Below are 16,280 nucleotides of genomic sequence, written 5' to 3'. Positions count from 1 at the left end.
CCTGAGAGAGCATATTCTTAATAATTGTGTGTCTGATTTGTTGCACCAGTACTTGGTGGACTCTGATCTGACCTCTCCCCAAGAATTGGGAAAGAAGGCAGACAAATGGGTGAGAACAAGAGTGAACAGAAAAGTTCATACAGGGGGTGACAAAGATGGCAATAAAAAGAAGGATGGTAAGTCTTCAGACAAGGGTGGGGACAAATCTAAAAATGAGTCTTCATCAGGCCCACAAAAACACTCTGGTGGGGGTGGTGGGTCCAAATCCTCCTTTAATCAGAACAAGGAAAAGAAACCATGGTGCTATTTATGTAAAATAAAAGGCCATTGGACAACAGATCCCAGTTGTCCAAAGAAAGGCACCACAGCTCCTACCACTACAACCCCTACTGCTACACCTAGTGTCCCTACTAATAGCAGTGGTGGTGGGAGCAAACCTACTAATAGCCAATCCAAGGGAGTAGCTGGGCTCACTTTTGGTAATTTAGTTGGGGTTGGCCTTGTTAGGGAGGCCACAGAGGCTGTGTTAGTCTCTGAGGGGGCTATTGATTTAGCCACCTTAGTTGCTTGTCCCCTTAATATGGATAAGTACAAGCAGCTACCCCTAATAAATGGTGTTGAGGTTCAGGCCTACAGGGACACTGGTGCCAGTGTGACTATGGTCATAGAGAAACTGGTCCACCCTGAACAACACCTACTTGGTCACCAGTACCAAGTAACCGATGCTCACAACAACACACTTAGCCACCCCATGGCTGTTGTAAATCTCAACTGGGGGGGGGGTTACTGGTCCAAAGAAAGTTGTGGTAGCTTCAGATTTACCTGTAGACTGTCTATTAGGGAATGATTTGGAGACATCAGCTTGGTCAGATGTGGAGTTGGAGGCCCATGCAGCAATGCTGGGCATCCCAGGGCATATTTTTGCTTTGACAAGGGCTCAGGCCAAAAAGCAAAAAGGACAGGGAAGCTTGGATCCTGGAACAATGGACCAAGTGCTCCCTAAAGCTAGGGCTAGTAGAAGCAAACCACTTCCTACTATCCCTCCCTCTACAGTGGATTCTACTTCTGAGGAAGAAGAATTCCCTCCCTGTGCAGAACCTACGCCAGAGGAGCTGGAAGCAGACACTGTAGAGCTTTTGGGTGAAGGGGGGCCTGCCAGAGAGGAGCTGAGTGTGGCACAGCAAACCTGTCCCACATTAGAGGGTCTCAGACAGCAAGCTGTCAAACAGGCTAATGGGGATGTCAGTGACTCTCACAGAGTTTACTGGGAGGACAACCTCTTGTACACTGAGCATAGGGATCCTAAACCTGGAGCTGCCAGGAGATTAGTGATTCCTCAGGAGTACAGAAGGTTCCTCCTAACACTGGCACATGACATTCCCTTAGCTGGGCATCTAGGACAAATGAAAACTTGGGACAGGCTTGTTCCCCTGTTTCATTGGCCTAGAATGTCTGAGGACACAAAGGAATTTTGTAAGTCCTGTGAAACCTGTCAAGCCAGTGGCAAGACAGGTGGCACCCCAAAGGCACCCCTTATCCCACTGCCTGTGGTTGGGGTTCCCTTTGAAAGGGTAGGGGTTGACATAGTTGGCCCCCTTGACCCTCCTACTGCTTCAGGCAATAGGTTTATCTTGGTGGTAGTGGACCATGCCACAAGATATCCTGAAGCTATTCCTTTAAGGACCACTACAGCACCTGCAGTGGCAAAGGCCCTCCTGGGTATATTTTCCAGGGTGGGCTTCCCAAAGGAAGTGGTATCAGACAGAGGAAGCAATTTCATGTCTGCATACTTAAAGGCCATGTGGAAGGAGTGTGGTGTAACGTACAAGTTCACAACACCCTATCATCCACAAACAAATGGACTGGTGGAGAGATTTAATAAAACTCTCAAAGGCATGATTATGGGTCTCCCTGAAAAACTCCGCAGGAGATGGGATATCCTTCTACCATGCCTCCTTTTTGCCTACAGGGAGGTACCCCAGAAAGGAGTGGGCTTCAGCCCCTTTGAACTTCTTTTTGGACACCCTGTTAGGGGTCCACTCACACTTGTAAAGGAGGGTTGGGAACAACCTTTAAAAACTCCTAAGCAGGATATTGTGGATTATGTACTTGGCCTCAGATCAAGGATGGCTGAGTACATGAAAAAGGCCAGTAAAAACCTTCAGGCCAGCCAAGAGCTCCAGAAGCAATGGCATGATCAGAAGGCTGTTTTGGTTCAGTACCAACCAGGGCAGAAAGTGTGGGTCTTGGAGCCTGTGGCCCCAAGAGCACTCCAAGATAAATGGAGTGGTCCCCACACAATTGTTGAAAAGAAGGGAGAAGTCACCTATTTAGTTGACTTAGGCACTGCCAGGAGTCCCCTTAGGGTGCTCCATGTCAACCGCCTGAAACCCTACTATGACAGGGCTGATCTCACCCTGCTCATGGCAACTGATGAGGGACAGGAAGAAGACAGTGATCCTCTACCTGATCTCTTCTCTTCCACAGAACAAGATGCTCTTGTGGAAGGTGTAGTTTTGGCTGATTGTCTTACTGCTGAGCAGAAAGATAATTGCATAAATCTCCTAGATCAATTCTCTGAACTCTTCTCTACTGTGCCAGGTACCACTTCTTGGTGTGAGCACACTATAGATACTGGAGACAGATTACCTGTCAAAAGTAAGATCTATAGGCAGCCTGACCATGTCAGGGACTGCATAAAGCAAGAGGTCCAGAAAATGTTAGAACTAGGAGTAGTTGAGCACTCTGACAGTCCATGGGCTTCTCCTGTGGTACTGGTACCAAAACCCCATTCCAAAGATGGAAGGAAGGAAATGCGGTTTTGTGTAGACTATAGAGGTCTCAACTTGGTAACCAAAACTGATGCTCACCCTATACCCAGGGCAGATGAGCTCATAGATAAACTGGCATCTGCCAAGTATCTAAGCACTTTTGATTTGACTGCAGGGTATTGGCAGATCAAATTATCAGAAGATGCTAAACCTAAGACTGCATTTTCTACCATTGGAGGACATTACCAGTTTACTGTAATGCCTTTTGGTTTGAAAAATGCACCTGCCACTTTTCAGAGGTTGGTGAACACAGTCCTGCAAGGGCTGGAAGCTTTCAGTGCAGCATATTTGGACGATATAGCTGTCTTTAGCTCCAGCTGGGATGATCACCTGGTCCACCTATGGAAAGTTTTGGAGGCCCTGCAAAAGGCAGGCCTCACTATCAAGGCTTCAAAGTGCCAGATAGGGCAGGGTAAGGTGGTTTATCTGGGACACCTTGTTGGTGGGGAACAGATTGCACCACTTCAGGGGAAAATCCAAACAATTATTGATTGGGTTCCCCCTACCACTCAGACTCAGGTGAGAGCCTTCCTAGGCCTCACTGGGTATTACAGGAGGTTCATTAAGAACTATGGCTCCATTGCAGCCCCTCTTAATGACCTCACATCCAAGAAAATGCCTAAAAAGGTATTATGGACAGCAAACTGTCAGAAAGCTTTTGAGGAGCTGAAGCAGGCCATGTGCTCTGCACCTGTCCTGAAAAGCCCTTGTTACTCTAAAAAATTCTATGTCCAAACTGATGCATCTGAATTAGGAGTAGGGGCAGTCCTATCACAACTTAATTCTGAGGGCCAGGATCAACCTGTTGCTTTAATTAGTAGGAGGTTGACCCCTAGAGAAAAGCGTTGGTCTGCCATTGAGAGGGAGGCCTTTGCTGTGGTCTGGGCTCTGAAGAAGTTGAGGCCATACCTGTTTGGCACTCACTTCATTGTTCAGACAGACCACAAACCTCTACTTTGGCTAAAACAAATGAAAGGTGAAAATCCTAAATTGTTGAGGTGGTCCATATCCCTAAAGGGAATGGACTATACAGTGGAACATAGACCTGGGAGTAGCCACTCCAATGCAGATGGACTCTCCAGATATTTCCACTTAGACAATGAAGACTCATCAGGTCATGGCTAGTCTTATTGTCCTTCGTTTGGGGGGGGGGGGGTTGTGTAGGTAATGTCCTCCAATGGTAGAAAATGCAGTCTTAGGTTTAGCATCTTCTGACAATTTGATCTGCCAATACCCTGCAGTCAAATCAAAAGTGCTTAGATACTTGGCAGATGCCAGTGTATCTATGAGCTCATCTGCCCTGGGTATAGGGTGAGTGTAGGAAAGTACCATCTTGCCTGGCATGTTACCCCCATTTTTCACGGTATATATGTTGTTTTAGTTGTATGTGTCACTGGGACCCTAGTAACCCAGGGCCCCAGTGCTCATAAGTATGCCTGAATGTGTTACCTGTGTAGTGACTAACTGTCTCACTGAGGCTCTGCTAATCAGAACCTCAGTGGTTATGCTCTCTCATTTCTTTCCAAATTGTCACTAACAGGCTAGTGACCATTTTTACCAATTTACATTGGCTTACTGGAACACCCTTATAATTCCCTAGTATATGGTACTGAGGTACCCAGGGTATTGGGGTTCCAGGAGATCCCTATGGGCTGCAGCATTTCTTTTGCCACCCATAGGGAGCTCTGACAAATCTTACACAGGCCTGCCACTGCAGCCTGAGTGAAATAACGTCCACGTTATTTCACAGCCATTTTACACTGCACTTAAGTAACTTATAAGTCACCTATATGTCTAACCTTTACCTGGTAAAGGTTAGGTGCAAAGTTACTTAGTGTGAGGGCACCCTGGCACTAGCCAAGGTGCCCCCACATTGTTCAGAGCCAATTCCCTGAACTTTGTGAGTGCGGGGACACCATTACACGCGTGCACTACATATAGGTCACTACCTATATGTAGCTTCACAATGGTAACTCCGAATATGGCCATGTAACGTGTCTATGATCATGGAATTGCCCCCTCTATGCCATCCTGGCATGGTTGGCACAATCCCATGATCCCAGTGGTCTGTAGCACAGACCCTGGTACTGCCAAACTGCCCTTCCTGGGGTTTCACTGCAGCTGCTGCTGCTGCCAACCCCTCAGACAGGCATCTGCCCTCCTGGGGTCCAGCCAGGCCTGGCCCAGGATGGCAGAACAAAGAACTTCCTCTGAGAGAGGGTGTTACACCCTCTCCCTTTGGAAAATGGTGTGAAGGCAGGGGAGGAGTAGCCTCCCCCAGCCTCTGGAAATGCTTTGTTGGGCACAGATGTGCCCAATTCTGCATAAGCCAGTCTACACCGGTTCAGGTGACCCCTTAGCCCTGCTCTGGCGATAAACTGGACAAAGGAAAGGGGAGTGACCACTCCCCTGACCTGCACCTCCCCTGGGAGGTGTCCAGAGCTCCTCCAGTGTGCTCCAGACCTCTGCCATCTTGGAAACAGAGGTGCTGCTGGCACAATGGACTGCTCTGAGTTGCCAGTGCCACCAGGTGACGTCAGAGACTCCTTGTGATAGGCTCCTTCAGGTGTTGCTAGCCTATCCTCTCTCCTAGGTAGCCGAACCCTCTTTTCTGGCTATTTAGGGTCTCTGTCTCTGGGGAAATTTCAGATAACGAATGCAAGAGCTCATCCGAGTTCCTCTGCATCTCTCTCTTCACCTTCTGATAAGGAATCGACTGCTGACCGCGCTGGAAGCCTGCAAACCTGCAACATAGTAGCAAAGACGACTACTGCAACTCTGTAACGCTGATCCTGCCGCCTTCTCAACTGTTTTCCTGCTTGTGCATGCTGTGGGGGTAGTCTGCCTCCTCTCTGCACCAGAAGCTTTGAAGAAATCTCCCGTGGGTCGACGGAATCTTCCCCCTGCAACCGCAGGCACCAAAAAGCTGCATTACCGGTCCCTTGGGTCTCCTCTCAGCACGACGAGCGAGGTCCCTCAAATCCAGCGACTCTGTCCAAGTGACTCCCACAGTCCCGTGACTCTTCAGTCCAAGTTTGGTGGAGGTAAGTCCTTGCCTCACCTCGCTGGGCTCGATTGCTGGGAACCGCGACTTTGCAGCTACTCCGGCCCCTGTGCTCTTCCGGCGGAAATCCTTTGTGCACAGCCAAGCCTGGGTCCACGGCACTCTAACCTGCATTGCACGACTTTCTAAGTTGGTCTCCGGCGACGTGGGACTCCTTTGTGCAACTTCAGCAAGCACTGTTTCATGCATCCTTGTAGTGCCTGTTTCTGGCACTTCTCTGGATGCTACCTGCTTCAAAGAGGGCTCATTGTCTTGCTCGACGTCCCTCCTCTCTGCTGGTCCAATTTGCGACCTCCTGGTTCCTCCTGGGCCTCAGCAGTGTCCAAAAACGCTAACCGCACGATTTGCAGCTAGCAAGGCTTGTTGGCGTTCTTTCGGCGGGAAAATACTTCTGCACGACTCTGCCCGGCGAGTGGGATCATTCCACCAAAGGGGAAGTCTCTAGCCCTTTTCGTTCCTGCAGAAACCTCAGCTTCTTCTGTCCAGTAGAAGCTTCTTTGCACCCGCAGCTGGCATTTCCTGGGCATCTGCCCATCTCCGACTTGCTTGTGACTTTTGGACTTGGTCCCCTTGTTCCACAGGTACCCTAGATTGGAAATCCACAGTTGTTGCATTGCTGGTTTGTGTCTTTCCTGCATTATTCCTCTAACACGACTTCTTTGTCCTTAGAGGAACTTTAGTGCACTTTGCACTCACTTTTCAGGGTCTTGGGGAGGGTTATTTTTCTAACTCTCACTATTTTCTAATAGTCCCAGCGACCCTCTACAAGGTCACATAGGTTTGGGGTCCATTCGTGGTTCGCATTCCACTTTTGGAGTATATGGTTTGTGTTGCCCCTATCCCTATGTTTCCCCATTGCATCCTATTGTAACTATACATTGTTTGCACTGTTTTCTAAGACTATACTGCATATTTTTTGCTATTGTGTATATATATCTTGTGTATATTTCCTATCCTCTCACTGAGGGTACACTCTAAGATACTTTGGCATATTGTCATAAAAATAAAGTACCTTTATTTTTAGTATAACTGTGTATTGTGTTTTCTTATGATATTGTGCATATGACACTAAGTGGTACTGTAGTAGCTTCACACGTCTCCTAGTTCAGCCTAAGCTGCTCTGCTAAGCTACCATTATCTATCAGCCTAAGCTGCTAGACACCCTATACACTAATAAGGGATAACTGGGCCTGGTGCAAGGTGCAAGTACCCCTTGGTACTCACTACAAGCCAGTCCAGCCTCCTACAGACGGGGGCACGAATCTGCAAGCCAAAGGCTAAGCTACCTCCTGTTATCCCATTAAAACAAACTAGGATTCACTACAGGGTCAGGGGAGGGTGTCATTCTCTCTGACTCCCTGACTCTAGATCAGACAGGAGACTGCTATGAGTTAGAGCAGTTATCTTCCCTGTATTCCCTTACTTCTGGACTTACTCATCTGTGTGTCCATGACAATGACACAGGAGACAGTCCCCCTGTGAAGACCAACATTTACAGGTTGTCAAATAAGATGAAGGCCAGCATCAAGAAGGAGGTCTCCAAAATGTTGACCCTAGGGGTTATTGAGAAGTCCAGTAGTCCCTGGGCCAGCCCTGGGGTGCTGGTACCTAAGGCTGGTTCCCCCGGTGTGTAGGAGGCCGGCCTGGCTCATAGTGGGTACCTGATGGTACTTACACCTTGTGCCAGGTCCAGTTATACCTTATTAGTAGATTAGTAGTGTTCTAGCAGCTTAGGCTGATAGAAGGTAGCTATAGCAGAGCTGCTTAGGCTGAACTAGGAGACATGCAACGCTCCTACTATACCACTTATATCATATAGCACTATGGGCCAGATGTAGCAAAATAACATTTTGCGACTTGCAAATAGCAAGTCATTGCGACTCGCTGTTTGCAAGTCGCAAAATGTTATGCAGTACGGTGTCTCAGACACCGACTGCGACTCGCTATGGGGTCGCAATGACCCACCTCATGAATATTCATGAGGTGGGTCGCAAATTGCGGCCCCATAGCGAGTCAAGGCACTCGCAAACATGGAGGCCTGCTGTAGTCAGCAGACCTCCGTGTTTGTGACTGCTTTAAATAAAGCAGTTTTTTTTTTTTAAGTGTAGCCCGTTTTCCTTAAAGGAAAACGAGCTGCACTTAAAAAAAAAAACGAAACCTTTAGTTTCGGTATTTTTTCAGGGCAGGGAGTGGTCCCTTGGACATCTCCCTGCCCTGAAAAAAGGTTTTTGGGTCCAGTCACAAACTGGAAGAGGTCCCATGGGGACCCCTTCCAATTTGCGAGTGGGTTACCATCCACTTGAAGTGGATGGTAACTGCAACACCATTTGCGAACGCATATGCGGTCGCAAATGGTATTGCATACCACTAGGAATCGCAAATAGGAAGGGAACACCCCTTCCTATTTGCGATTCTGAAATGCATTTTGCGAGTCGGTCCGACTAGCAGAATGCATTCCTGCATAGGAAAATGCGATTTGCAACTCGCAAACGGCAGTTTTTGCCGTTTGCGAGTTGCAAATCCTTTCCTACATCTGGCCCTATATCACAAGAAACACAATACTCAGAGTTACTTAAAATAAAGGTACTTTATTTTAGTGACAATGTGCCAAAAAAATCTCAGAGGATATACTCTCTTAAGAGGTAAGTAAAATACACAAAATATACACAGAAACACAAATCAGGTAAGTAAACAGTTAGAAAAGTAGTGCAAACTCTCTAGAATACAGTAGGATGCAAAAGGCCTAGGGGCAACACAAACCATATACTAAGGAAAGTGTAATGCGAACCACTTCGGGACCCCTGGCCTAGTGTAGTGTGTAGAGGATAGCTGGGAGTGTAAGAAAACACTAAGGGTGTCCAATATACCACACCCAAGACCCTTAAAAATAGGAGTAAAGTGATACTACTTTCTCAGAAACACACAAAACTCGTGATGGGAGATTCTGCAAAGAAAACAACAGGCTGCAAAGCACTAAAGATGGATTCCTGGACCTGAGTATGTTTAAAGGAAGGGGACCAAGTCCAAGAGTCACAAAAGTGTCCGGGGGGCAGGAGCCCACTAAACCCCGGATGAAGGTGCAAAATGGCTGCCTCCAGATGGAAGAAGCCGAAGATTCTGCGAGAACGAAAGGTGCTAGGAACTTCTTCTTTGTGCAGAAGATGTCCCACGGAGTGCTGGAGGATGCAGCATTGTTTGCTTTGGAGAAAGACCATAAACAAGCCTTGCTAGCTACAAAGGTTGTGGTTGAAGAAAAAGGGTGCTACCCAGGTCCAGGAAGGACCAGGACATCGCCACTTGGAAGAGAAGACAGAGGGGGCCCACAACAATAAACAAAGCCTATGCACAAGAAGGCAGCACCTGCAGAAGTACTTAAACACAGGTTCAAAGAAAACTGAGCATGGCGGTCATTTCAACACGACAAAAGCGGGTCCAACGAAGCGGGTGGTCAACTCAGCGAGTTGAGCAATACAGGACGGAGTGCTGGGGACCTGGGCTAGGCTGTGCATGAAGGATTCCTTGCAAAAGTGCACAGAAGCCCTAGCAACTGCCGTTCACGCAGTGCACAGGATTACTGTCTGCAGAAGGGAGGCAAGGAATTACCTCCTCCAAATTTGGACAGTTGGACCACTGGACAGTCTGGATTACTTGGTTCCACCACCTGTGTTCCAGGGGCCACGCTCGTCAGGATCAGAGGGATCCCAGAGTACCAGTGACGCTGAGGTTTGGTGCTTGCTAGAGTCTGCAAGCCTGGGTCCCCGACACTCTAACCTGCAGTGCACAACCTCCTGAGTTCTCCTCCGGCGCCGTGGACTCCCTTTTGTGTTTTCGGGTGAGCTCCGGTTCACTCCTCTTCCAAGTGCCTGATCCGGTACTTCTGCAGGTGATGCCTGCTTTTGTGAGGGCTCCCTGACTTGCTGGGCGCCCACTCTGTCTCCTCATCCAAGTGGCGACATCCTGCTCCCTCCTGGGCCACAGATGCATACAAAAACTCTAACCGAGACTCTTGCAGCTAGCAAGGCTTGTTTGCGGTCTTTCTGCGTGGGAACACCTCTTCAAGCTTCTTCACGACGTCGGACATCCATCCTCGAAAGCGGAAGTTCCTAGTCCTCTCCGTTCTTGCAGAATCCACAGATTCTACCATCCGGTGGCAGCTTCTTTGCACCCTCAGCTGGCATTTCCTGGGCATCTGCCCAATCTCGACTTTGTCGCGACTCTTGGACTTGGTCCCCTTGTTCACCAGGTACTCTCGTCCAGAAATCCACTTTGGTTGCATTGCTGGTGTTGGTCTTCCTTGCAGAATTCCCCTATCACGACTTCTGTGCTCTCTGGGGAATATAGGTGCACTTTACACCTACTTTTCAGGGTCTTGGGGTGGGCTATTTTTCTAACCCTCACTGTTTTCTTACAGTCCCAGCGACCCTCTACAAGCTCACATAGGTTTGGGGTCCATTCGTGGTTCGCATTCCACTTTTACGCCACCGGAGGACAACTTAGAAAGTCGTGCAATGCAGGTTAGAGTGCCGTGGACCCAGGCTTGGCTGTGCACGAAGGATTTCCGCCGGAAGTGCACAGAGGCCGGAGTAGCTGCAAAAGACGCGGTTCCCAGCAATGCAGTCTGGCGTGGGGAGGCAAAGACTTACCTCCACCAAACTTGGACTGAAGAGTCACTGGACTGTGGGAGACACTTAGACAGAGTTGCTGGAATCAAGGGACCTTGCTCGTCGTGCTGAGAGGAGACCCAGAGTACCGGTAATGCAGTTCTTTGGTGCCTGCGGTTGCCGGAGGCCGACTACCCCCACAGCATGTACCACCAGGAAAACAGTCGAGAAGGCGGCAGGATCAGCGTTACAGAGTTGCAGTAGTCGTCTTTGCTACTTTGTTGCAGTTTTGCAGGCTTCTAGCGCGGTCAGCAGTCGATTCCTTGGCAGAAGGTGAAGAGAGAGATGCAGAGGAACTCTGATGAGCTCTTGCATTCGTTATCTAAGGAATCCCTAGAGACAGAGACCCTAAATAGCCAGAAAAGAGGGTTTGGCTACCTAGGAGAGAGGATAGGCTAGCAACACCTGAAGGAGCCTATCAGAAGGAGTCTCTGACGTCACCTGGTGGCACTGGCCACTCAGAGCAGTCCAGTGTGCCAGCAGCACCTCTGTTTCCAAGATGGCAGAGGTCTGGAGCACACTGGAGGAGCTCTGGACACCTCCCAGGAGAGGTGCAGGTCAGGGGAGTGGACACTCCCCTTTCCTTTGTCCAGTTTCGCGCCAGAGCAGGGCTAAGGGGTCCCTGAACCGGTGTAGACTGGCTTATGCAGAAATGGGCACCAAATGTGCCCATGAAAGCATTTCCAGAGGCTGGGGGAGGCTACTCCTCCCCTGCCTTCACTCCATTTTCCAAAGGGAGAGGGTGTAACACCCTCTCTCAGAGGAAGTACTTTGTTCTGCCATCCTGGGACAAGCCTGGCTGGACCCCAGGAGGGCAGAAACCTGTCTGAGGGGTTGGCAGCAGCAGCAGCTGCAGTGAAACCCCTGAAAAGGCAGTTTGGCAGTACCCGGGTCTGAGCTACAGACCCGTGGGATCATGGGATTGTACCAACAATGCCAGGATGGCATAGAGGGGGCAATTCCATGATCTTTGACATGTTACATGGCCATATTCGGAGTTACCATTGTGAAGCTACATATAGGTAGTGACCTATGTGTAGTGCACACGTGTAATGGTGTCCCCGCACTGACAAAGTCAGGGGAATTTGCCCTGAACGATGTGGGGGCACTCTGGCTAGTGCCAGGGTGCCCTCACACTAAGTAACTTAGCACCCAACCTTTACTAAGTAAAGGTTAGACATATAGGTGACTTATAAGTTACATAAGTGCAGTGAAAATGGCTGTGAAATAACGTGGACGTTATTTCACTCAGGCTGCAGTGGCAGGCCTGTGTAAGAATTGTCAGAGCTCCTTATGGGTGGCAAAAGAAATGCTGCAGCCCATAGGGATCTCCTGGAACCCCAATACCCTGGGTACCTCAGTACCATATACTAGGGAATTATAAGGGTGTTCCAGTATGCCAATGTGAATTGGTAAAATTGGTCACTAGCCTGTTAGTGACAATTTGGAAAGAAATGAGAGAGCATAACCACTGAGGTTCTGGATAGCAGAGCCTCAGTGAGACAGTTAGTCATATACACAGGTAACACAGTCAGGCACACTTATGAGCACTGGGGCCCTGGCTGGCAGGGTCCCAGTGACACATACAACTAAAACAACATATACAGTGAAAAATGGGAGTAACATGCCAGGCAAGATGGTACTTTCCTACACAACCCCTCCCCCCCCCAAACGAAGGACAATAAGACTAATCATTACCAGATGGGTCTTCATTGTCTAAGTGGAAATATCTGGAGAGTCCATCTGCATTGGAGTGGGTACTCCCAGGTCTATGTTCCACTGTATAGTCCATTCCCTGTAGGGATATGGACCACCTCAACAATTTAGGATTCTCACCTTTCATTTGTTTTAGCCAAAGTAGAGGTTTGTGGTCTGTCTGAACAATGAAGTGAGTGCCAAACAGGTATGGCCTTAACTTCTTCAGTGCCCAGACCACAGCAAAGGCCTCCCTCTCAATGGCAGACCGACACTTTTCTCTAGGGGTCAACCTCCTACTAATAAAAGCAACAGGTTGATCCTGGCCCTCAGAATTAAGTTGTGATAGGACTGCCCTGTGAGAAGGTAGCCTCTTTCTAGCCTTGTTACCCCCACTTTTGGCCTGTTTGTGAGTGTATGTCAGGGTGTTTGTCACTGTTTTCACTGTCTCACTGGGATCCTGATAGCCAGGCCTCAGTGCTCATAGTGAAAACACCATGTTTTCAGTATGTTTGTTATGTGTCACTGGGATCCTGCTGGTCAGGACCACAGTGCTCATAGGTTTGTGGCCTATATGTATGTGTCACTGGGACCCTGTCACACAGGGCCCCAGTGCTCATAGGTGTGCATGTATATGTTCCCTGTGTGGTGCCTAACTGTCTCACTGAGGCTCTGCTAACCAGAACCTCAGTGGTTATGCTCTCTCATTACTTTTAAATTGTCACTAACAGGCTAGTGACCAATTTTACCAATTCACATTGGCTTACTGGAACACCCTTATAATTCCCTAGTATATGGTACTGAGGTACCCAGGGTATTGGGGTTCCAGGAGATCCCTATGGGCTGCAGCATTTCTTTTGCCACCCATAGGGAGCCCTGACAATTCTTACACAGGCCTGCCACTGCAGCCTGAGTGAAATAACGTCCACGTTATTTCACAGCCATTTTACACTGCACTTAAGTAACTTATAAGTCACCTATATGTCTAACCTTTACCTGGTAAAGGTTAGGTGCAAAGTTACTTAGTGTGAGGGCACCCTGGCACTAGCCAAGGTGCCCCCACATTGTTCAGAGCCAATTCACTGAACTTTGTGAGTGCGGGGACACCATTACACGCGTGCACTACATATAGGTCACTACCTATATGTAGCTTCACCATGGTAACTCCGAATATGGCCATGTAACATGTCTATGATCATGGAATTGCCCCCTCTATGCCATCCTGGCATTGTTGGTACAATTCCATGATCCCAGTGGTCTGTAGCACAGACCCTGGTACTGCCATACTGCCCTTCCTGGGGTTTCACTGCAGCTGCTGCTGCTACCAACCCCTCAGACAGGTAGCTGCCCTCCTGGGGTCCAGCCAGGCCTGGCCCAGGATGGCAGAACAAAGAACTTCCTCTGAGAGAGGGTGTGACACCCTCTCCCTTTGGAAAATGGTGTGAAGGCAGGGAAGGAGTAGCCTCCCCCAGCCTCTGTAAATGCTTTGTTGGGCACAGATGTGCCCAATTCTGCATAAGCCAGTCTACACCGGTTCAGGGACCCCTTAGCCCCTGCTCTGGCGCGAAACTGGACAAAGGAAAGGGGAGTGACCACTCCCCTGACCTGCACCTCCCCTGGGAGGTGTCCAGAGCTCCTCCAGTGTGCTCCAGACCTCTGCCATCTTGGAAGCAGAGGTGCTGCTGGCACACTGGACTGCTCTGAGTGGCCAGTGCCACCAGGTGACGTCAGAGACTCCTGCTGATAGGCTCCTTCAGGTGTTAGTAGCCTATCCTCTCTCCTAGGTAGCCAAACCCTCTTTTCTGGCTATTTAGGGTCTCTGTCTCTGGGGAAACTTTAGATAACGAATGCATGAGCTCAGCCGAGTTCCTCTGCATCTCCCTCTTCACCTTCTGGTAAGGAATCGACCGCTGACCGCGCTGGAAGCCTGCAAACCTGCAACATAGTAGCAAAGACGACTACTGCAGCTCTGTAACGCTGATCCTGCCGCCTTCTCAACTGTTTTCCTGCTTGTGCATGCTGTGGGGGTAGTCTGCCTCCTATCTGCACCAGAAGCTCCGAAGAAATCTCCCGTGGGTCGACGGAATCTTCCCCCTGCAACCGCAGGCACCAAAAAGCTGCATTACCGGTCCCTTGGGTCTCCTCTCAGCACGACGAGCAAGGTCCCTCGAATCCAGCGACGCTGTCCTAGTGACCCCCACAGTCCAGTGACTCTTCAGCCCAAGTTTGGTGGAGGTAAGTCCTTGCCTCACCTCGCTGGGCTGCATTGCTGGGAACCGCGACTTTACTGCTACTCCGGCCCCTGTGCACTTCCGGCGGAAATCCTTTGTGCACAGCCAAGCCTGGGTCCACGGCACTCTAACCTGCATTGCACGACTTTCTAAGTTGGTCTCCGGCGACGTGGGACTCCTTTGTGCAACTTCGGCGAGCACCGTTTCACGCATCTTCGTAGTGCCTGTTTCTGGCACTTCTCCGGGTGCTACCTGCTTCAGTGAGGGCTCTTTGTCTTGCTCGACGTCCCGTCTCTCTGCAGGTCCAACTTGCGACCTCCTGATCCCTCCTGGGCCCCAGCAGCGTCCAAAAACGCCAAACACACGATTTGCGTGTAGCAAGGCTTGTTGGCATCCTTCCGGCGGGAAAACACTTCTGCACGACTCTCCAAGGCGAGAGGGATCCGTCCACTAAAGGGGAAGTCTCTAGCCCTTTTCGTTCCTGCAGAAACCTCAGCTTCTTCTGTCCAGTCGAAGCTTCTTTGCACCCGCAACTGGCATTTCCTGGGCATCTGCCCATCTCCGACTTGCTTGTGACTTTTGGACTTGGTCCCCTTGTTCCACAGGTACCCTAGATTGGAAATCCACAGTTGTTGCATTGCTGGTTTGTGTCTTTTCTGCATTATTCCTCTAACACGACTATTTTGTCCTTAGGGGAACTTTGGTGCATTTTGCACTCACTTTTCAGGGTCTTGGGGAGGGTTATTTTCCTAACTCTCACTATTTTCTAATAGTCCCAGCGACCCTCTACAAGGTCACATAGGTTTGGGGTCCATTCGTGGTTCGCATTCCACTTCTGGAGTATATGGTTTGTGTTGCCCCTATCCCTATGTTTCCCCATTGCATCCTATTGTAACTATACATTGTTTGCACTGTTTTCTAAGACTATACTGCATATTTTTGCTATTGTGTATATATATCTTGTGTATATTTCCTATCCTCTCACTGAGGGTACACTCTAAGATACTTTGGCATATTGTCATAAAAATAAAGTACCTTTATTTTTAGTATAACTGTGTATTGTGTTTTCTTATGATATTGTGCATATGACACTAAGTGGTACTGTAGTAGCTTCACACGTCTCCTAGTTCAGCCTAAGCTGCTCTGCTAAGCTACCATTATCTATCAGCCTAAGCTGCTAGACACCCTATACACTAATAAGGGATAACTGGGCCTGGTGCAAGGTGCAAGTACCCCTTGGTACTCACTATAAGCCAGTCCAGCCTCCTACATTGGTTGTGCAGTGGTGGGATAAGTGCTTGAGACTACTTACCACTCTTGTCATTGTACTTTTCATAAGAGAAAAATATACAAAACAAGGTCAGTGTATATACACATAGCCAAAAAGTTTTGCATTTCCTCTTTTCACTCTTTTCTAAGTGCTGAAAAGTACTTCTAAAACTTTCAAAAAGTTCTTAAAAGTTTTACAAGTTTTTTCTGTCGTTCCAAAAAGTTCTGAAAACATTTTTCTCTTTTTCTATCACTTTAACTCTCTCTAAAAAATGTCTGGCACAGGAAAAAATTTTGAACTGTCCAAACTTGCATATGATCACCTTAGCTGGAAAGGAGCAAGGAGTCTCTGCATAGAGAGAGGTTTGAGTGTAGGGAAGAATCCTTCCTTAGAACTGTTAATTAATATGCTTATGAGTACAGGATAAGGCCATAAGTGCCCAATCTGGTGAAAAAGTAGCTAATGGTTCTCAATCTGATCCAGGGACTCCCCCAGGAAAAGGTTCAGGAAAGAAACTTCTCAGCCTGC

The sequence above is a fragment of the Pleurodeles waltl genome, chromosome 2_1, assembly GCF_031143425.1.
Source record: "Pleurodeles waltl isolate 20211129_DDA chromosome 2_1, aPleWal1.hap1.20221129, whole genome shotgun sequence".
Classification (NCBI taxonomy): domain Eukaryota; kingdom Metazoa; phylum Chordata; class Amphibia; order Caudata; family Salamandridae; genus Pleurodeles; species Pleurodeles waltl.
This window is presented reverse-complemented; position numbering follows the sequence as displayed.